Here is a 7,658-nt window from a genome sequence, read left to right as displayed (position 1 = left end):
GAACTAGAAATACCATTTGACCCAGCCATCCCATTACTGGGTATTACCCAAAGGATTATAAATCATACTATGATAAAGACACATGCACACATATGTTTACTGTGGCACTATTCACCATAGCGAAGACTTGGAACCCACCCAAATGTCCATCAATGATAGACTGGATTAAGAAAATGTGGCACATATACACTATGGAATACCATGCAGCCATAAAAAGGGATGAGTTCATGTCTTTGTAGGGACATGGATGAACCTGGAAACCATAGTTCTCAGCAAACTATCGCAAGGGCAGAAAACCAAACACTGCATGTTCTCACTCATAGGTGGGAATTGAACAATGAGAACACATGCACACAGGGCAGGGAACATCACACACCGGGGCCTGTCGGGGGGTGGGGTTTGGGGGAGGGATAGTATTAGGAGAAATACCTAATGTCAATGACGAGTTGATGTGTGCGGCAAGCCAACATAGCACTTGTACACCTATGTAACATACCTGCATGTCATGCACATGTACCCTAGAACTTAAAGTATAATAATAAAAATAAATAAGTAATCTGGCATGGTGTCATGGACCTGGTGTACATATTTTAAGTGCCGAGACTTTTAACAAACTAAATCTTCATAAATGTTAGAACTTATTTATATTTTGTTCTCTGGGAACAGGTAGATGGTTAACAGATAAACAGTGAAAAAGTAAGTCTTTCTCTATTCCCATAAGTAGGGCCAATAAATAAAGGCCATCCGTCCTTTACTTATTTTTAAGCTGTGTGGCTCTTCAGAGCCTTAAGTGAATACATACTGTGAATCAGAACCAGGGAACCATTATTATCTTTTGAGCACAGATTAGCATTTCCTGGAACTAGTGTTCCCTGGTACACAGTTTGGGTAATGCCATGGTATAATACATCATTCTGCCTTTTAAAAAGTTGGAGGACCAAATTGCACGGTGCTGAAGAAAATACTACAAGCTTGTGCAAAAAAACAACAGCATACAATTGATTAGTGCTTTAGCTCAAATGTGCCTAGTATGGTCCAGCTTCTCTCTACTTTTCCAGAGAACATCTCTCTTCCATTTACTGCTTCTCCACACACGTTTTAATAATCCAGGAATAGAAGCAGCATTCCCGGATTTTTAAAATGTATGAAGAGATTATACAAATACCTTCCAGGTGGTCATGATCCTGGGGGAAAGTAGAGAATCCATATTAGAGTTTCCAGTAGGGTTCATTTTTACTAGTTGCATACTGAAAAGTGTCTAGAAATGTGAGTTCTTATTCTTTCTCTGTCTGATTGTAAGACTTTCAAACAGTCATTCATTCACTCTAGAAATTTTTATTGTCAGGCCTTGTTGTAGGTGCTGGGGACATGTCAGTTAACAAAACAGACAAAATCCCTGCTGTCGTGGAATTTATAATATGATGGGGAAAGGCAAATAATAGCTGAAATAAATAAGCCATTCATCTATATATTAGAAGGTGGTTAAGTACTATGTGAAAATATAAAGCAGGAAGGAGGGCTAGGGAGTTCCAGGAGTACGACTTTAACAGAATGGCTAAAAGAGACCTAATTGAAAAGCAAAGACTTGAAGAAAGTGAAAAAGTGAGCCACAAGGATGTCTGGGGAAAAGCACTCCCCGCGGGGTAAACAGCAAAAGCTCTGAGGCAGGAATGAACCTGGAGGTTTGAAGACTTGAAGGAAATCCTGCTTCTGGGATAGAATGAGAAAGAGGGTGAAGAGGAGGAATTGAAGGCAGAGTGGTAGTGAGGAGTTGGGAGGCAGGAGAGATGGAGCCCAGGAGAGACATGATCTGGCCTGATGCTCTGACAGTATCCTCCTGGCAACTGGGTGGAAAATGATCTGCCGTGGGCCAAGGGCAGAACCTGGGAAGCCAAATGACAATCACATAACAGACCAGAAAAATAACAGACTTGTACAAGCCATAATTGTAAAGCTTTTACCTTTTCTGTACTCAATGAAGCACTTTTTAGATCCATTACCTTACCTGATCCCCATGACGGCACATTTTGTGACAGCGTATATTACGGCTGTCTCATTGATGAGAAAATTAAGAAATAACAAGGTCAAGGGTCTCGCACCACAATAGGCAACTCATATGTGGAAGAACCGGTTCTGGAGTCAGGAGCTCCGCCCCAAATTGAGAGCTCTTTTCACTACACTGCAGTTTGCCAATTCAAGAGATAAGTCTTAAGTCCCAAGTGTTTGGGGAAATGCTTAAGGTGAATGGTAATGAGTATGTATATTAGGTTTAGCCTAGAGGAAGTGAGACTTAGGCAGAATTGGGGGTTTTTTCCTTCCTTTTCCTTCTTTCTAAACTTTTTATTGAGATATAACACACATCCAGAGAAGTGCACAACCCCCAAACTAAGTTTTTAAAGGAAATCTCGAAGTTTCCAAACTGACCACAAACTTGAAGGCCTTCATGAACATGTGCCAAAACAAGGGTAATAAATTCTTGAAAAGATGTTCTTTTAGGTACACATGAAACCTCTCATTAATTCTGTGCCTGGGCTTCCAGGGTTAGAGATCAGTACACTGTTCCACACACCACAAAAATGACAGCCTTGAGACATTCTTTGCAATTCAAGAAGTTTAACCCAAATCCTGACATTACTGTTAGGACCGGATAGCTAACTGATTGGAAAGTTTGGGCTGCATTTAAAGGAAATCTCAAGTGTTAATTTTCCAAAAACCAACAGCAGCTTTTTAGAGATCTGCAACTCAGGTCCTTTACTGTCCCCAAACCCCCTTTTTTACACCCATTTGTGGAAACAAACAAACAAAACGCATGATGAAAATGTTTTACATCTTCAAAAAAATTAAATAAGATAAAATAAAACAAACAAACTCTGATATTCAAAACAAACAAATTCATATGACTCTATATCAAATTTTGTAATGTAATGAGAGGAAATAATTATTCCAAGTGACTTTTGAACATAGTACTTTGACTGTATGCACTAGTGGGATATATTCCAAAACAAAAAGAAAGGCAAATAAATCTTAAAATTCACTCACTAGGTTCATTGTCAGTGGTAAAAATGCTATTGGTATTTTGAAATTATTTTGTGTAGAATAAAGAAACTAAGTAAATACAGTATAACTGGAAATCAAGAAGTTTATAGTAAGAAAAAAGAGATACAAATATAAAACCAAAGTTAAGTAAACCAAGTAATATTAAACTTAATTGGAAATCATATAAACTAATATATTGTTTATTTAATTCTGACCTCTGTCTACTGAAACATAGACATTACAGGCCAGGGCATGGAAACATAATTTCTATAGGGCATAGAAATCATGCTAAACAAGTAGCTATAGGCACATCCAGTGCCTCAATCTAAATAGCATTCTCCACTCAAAGGAACCAAGACTCCTTAGAGAAAGAGAGAATTTCAGATCTGGGACAGCTCCCATGTGTACAGGGCTCCCATTGGCCAAGTTGGGCAAATTGGAGGCTTGAAAAGAAAACTGACCATAACTGATTGTAAAATCTTGACTAAAGGATATCCACAGGTTCATACTGACATTCAAAAGTGGAATAAAATTAAAAGAGAAAAAAAAAAAAACCTCATTTGCCATCTTTGATGGTGACGATTACACTAACTTGTTATTCCAAGAGCTGATTGTTTTTCCCTGTTAATAAAGTAGTTCATCTGTTTATCCGCAACAAATGAACAAAAGCTCTATTTTGCAGGACAATTTCAGCTACTAAACGCAGAAAGGATGTTAGCATGAGAATATCGCAATTTTACAACTATTAATAAGATCATTGATTCAGACAAGAATCATTGATGGATGCTACAGTTATTAAGGCAAAGGTTGTCAGAGAACAGGACGTTCATAGTATATGAAAATATCACCCCCACAGATGTCTTGCTAATTTGCAAAGGCATGTACTTTTATAACGCAAAGATCTGGTGGTTATCACTTTAACCGAGTGATCAAATTTAACATCACAAATACTCAGACAGCTATTTTGAAATTGTGAGCCCCCAAACAGGATGCAATATTATAAAGCACGTAAAATCACCTCTGCAGTGTTTCTTGCCAAAACTTAAATCTGAATTTAATCAAGTATTTAGATCTAACTTCTAATTTACAGGAAATATCAGACATAAGGAACAAATTAAACATATTCATGAGAAAGCATTCACACAAATCCACAAGCAGGGACATTCTATAGGACAGCTGAACTCATCTCTTCAAGAGGTCAATGTCATTTTTTTAAAAAAAGACTATTTTTTATTTCTAGAATAAAGAGATTTAAAATATTTAGCTAAACACAATGTATATATTTTTATTGAATTCTAATTTTTTAATTAAGAGCCATAAAAACAGTTTTAGTAATTAGGAAAATTTGAATATGAACTGGACATCAGATAAAATTACATCATTACTGTGAACATTCTTAGGTGTGATAATGGCACTGTTTTTATGTAGGAAAATGTCTTTCTTTTTGGGAGAAGTGTGCTGAAATATTTTGGGATGATTTATGATGATGTCTACCACCTACTTTCAAAAAGCTATATACAAGTAGGCAAGTATGGCAAAATGTTAGGAAATGTTTGATTCCAGGTAGTAGGTAAAAGAGTGCACACTGTACCATTCATTCAACTTTCCACTATGTCTGAATATGGTTATAATTAAAAGATGGAAAAATATATATGCAGACCAAACCACATACATTTTAAAAACAAATACCTAAGGAAGAGGAATGGGAGCTGGGAATGAGGACAGAAGATGAAAACAAAACAGTGGAGGAGCCGTGCATGGATGAAGAGATGAGTATTACAATTGACTCAACCCTCTGCACCTGAAACAAGAAAAAAAAAGGCATTCTTCAAGCCTTGAAGCTGGCAAATGAGTCCCTTCCCTCACAGCTGGGAGGGCAGGCAGAGCTATGTGAGGGTGAAGAGTTGAACCCAGCAGACCTATGAACATGCAGCAGCAGGCTAACAACCTAGGGCTGTTCACAGCACAAGCCGTGTCTGGATGCTTTCAAATCCATTTGGTGATGGGAGTTATCTCCCTTATGTAATGAAGGCCTCATGTTATTTGATTTACAGCTTCTCATACAATGGGAGATTTGTTCCATAATCCCCTAGATTGTAGCTAAACCCCCAAGGACGTATTTCTCTACTTTGCCATAGTCAAGGCCCCAGCTCAAATATCTCCATCTCCCGCTGGGTATGTAACTGTAATTTCTTCCATTTGCTCAAGGTGTGTCATCAACTTCCAGGCATTTCAGGAGAACTTCTCAGTGTGGCCTCCCTGAGAGCCAGGTCAAGGGGGTTGTGAAGCTCCCACAAGCCTTGTCCCATGAGAGAGAATGCAAACAGCTGAAATACATCGCACCTGGTCCTTGAATAAATGTACAGGCCAGGAAGTGCCCCACCAGGTATTGACGACATATAATGAAGAGACTGGTTACCTCCCAGGAGGTCTTCATGAAGATCCTGAGAGGAACACATGGAGAATTCCAATAGAGTGGAAGCTTCCTGAGCGCAGGAAATGCATCTTCCTGTATCCCAATGCCTAGTCCAGTTCTGAGAATATGATAGGTGCTCAATACATATTGTCAACTGAGTAAATAGATAAGTGAATGATCAGTCAAACAAAGCGTAGGTGATTCAGACTGGAAAGGAAAGGATAGGTAAGAAAACCATGATGTCTTTTCCCTTAAGCTGAATGAACAAGTGATTTGAGTGGCAAACAAAACACGTGGCAGATATCTACAACTACCCATTTGTTTTGGTGAGTTAAAACTATTTTTAAGTAAATATAAAACTGTTTTTAAGTAAATATAATAAATGGAAAAAATGTGGCCCATGTAAGTGAGATACAAAAAAAAAAAAAAATGACTAGAAACAAATTGTTCACTTGTGCTAGAAACCAAAGTGTTGCATTACAAACATCCAAGACTGAGGACTCTTAATACCCTGTGAGACCACTCTCTGATATTTCTAGTCTAATAGGAGCAACCCTCATTCCTGGTTTTGTCAACCACAATGGTTTTCATTTCACCCCCAGAAGCATCATGAAATTTTGCCCTAACTTCTCAAAACAAACTATTTTAACTCCCCAAATTATTGTAAAAACAAGGTGGTAATGGAGAAGATGGGGGTGTTGTGAAATCAAAGAAACAATTAAAATTCTCCAGAAAAGTTTGAAACCCTTCTCTAGTCCAGACAAACAGTTGTTTCTGAAAATTCCACACGCCCCAAACTTAGAAATAACTAGCAGACAGGTAAAAATAATCTCCAAGATTTTCTGACCTATTATTTTAGAATTTCTACTGGGGAGTGAGTCTTCCCTTCTCCAAAGCACAAAAAAGAAGTAAGTCTTGCTAGATGAGGGAAGCCAAGTTTGTTGGGGCTGGCATAAAGCAAACATTTTTGCCTTGCTTGAATTACTTTCAACAATTGAAAACATCACTGTAATAACCAGTGCCACAAGAAACCATGCAGTGAACTCAGAGAAAATCAAAGGAGGGGTGACCTGAACTTCAAACATGGCCTAAGTAGCTGATCAAGAGAGACAATTGCTGATATTTAAAAGCAGAAAATTAAATAGAGGTCCTGTGTGCCTACTCCATTTTTACCCACCTCTTTAAGTAAACCCCTTTCTGTGATATCAAGGGGATCCATCTGCCTAGCTACGTCTTCATGAGGCCCTTCCTTCAGTTACTCGCAAAGAATCAGCAGGTCTTGAATCTGACTCTACCAAATACAGACTCTATTACAACCCAATCTCTTTCTGAGCCTCTCCTGAATGGAACACCTATTCCTGGCTTCTGATTATTATTCTGTTGGTCTAGTTCAACTTTCGATCCAACTCTCAGGGCTGGAATAATATCCAAACAGTATGGTACAGTGCTTGAAACCATCCACTGTTTTGTCAGTGTTGAACATTTGTAAACATTTGTCCAATGCCATGGTCCTAAGTGTCAGTCTGGAAGAGACCTTGCTTTGTGACTTTCCCCTTTTTTGTAAATTCATTTAATCTTGCTCTGAACATGCTTCTCCAGATAAAGCCAAGAAGGCCCCAGTAAGTATCTGTTAGTCATCCAAGAGTAAAACAGGTTGAAATCCATTTTGATTTGCATCTCCATTTCCTGGTATTTTTAATCCAAACATTTAGGCTTCAGTTCTATGGTAAGCAAAGAAACTTATCATCATTGCTTGCTACAAGTTGTGGAGGCAAAAAGAAGTAATTCTTATGCTGAACAGTTAACCATGCAAAACCCTGAGTCTTACTCCCAGAGATGCCAATATAGCAGGTCTGTAGTGAAACAAAAAAATTGACACGTTAACAAGTGCTCCCGATGATTCTGTAATATACAAGTGGACATGGACCACATTTTCGAGAAAAAAAGAAGGCCAGAACAGCAAGAGCTGGCTGGACACGGAGGCTCACACCTGTAATCCCAGCACTTTGGGAGGCAAAGGTGGGAGAATTGCTTGAGGCCAGAAGTTCAAGACCAGCCTGGGAAGCATATTGAGACCCTGTCTGTAATTGTGAAGGAGGAGGAGGAGGAGGAGAGGAAGGAAGAAAGAAGAAGAAGAAGAAGAAGAAGAAGAAGAAGAAGAAGAAGAAGAAGAAGAAGAAGAAGAAGAAGAAGAAGAAGAAGAAGA

The sequence above is a fragment of the Mandrillus leucophaeus genome, unplaced genomic scaffold (assembly GCF_000951045.1).
Source record: "Mandrillus leucophaeus isolate KB7577 unplaced genomic scaffold, Mleu.le_1.0 Scaffold684, whole genome shotgun sequence".
Lineage (NCBI taxonomy): Eukaryota > Metazoa > Chordata > Mammalia > Primates > Cercopithecidae > Mandrillus > Mandrillus leucophaeus.
The sequence above is the reverse complement of the archived record's forward strand: the minus strand, read 5'-3'. Positions refer to the sequence as shown.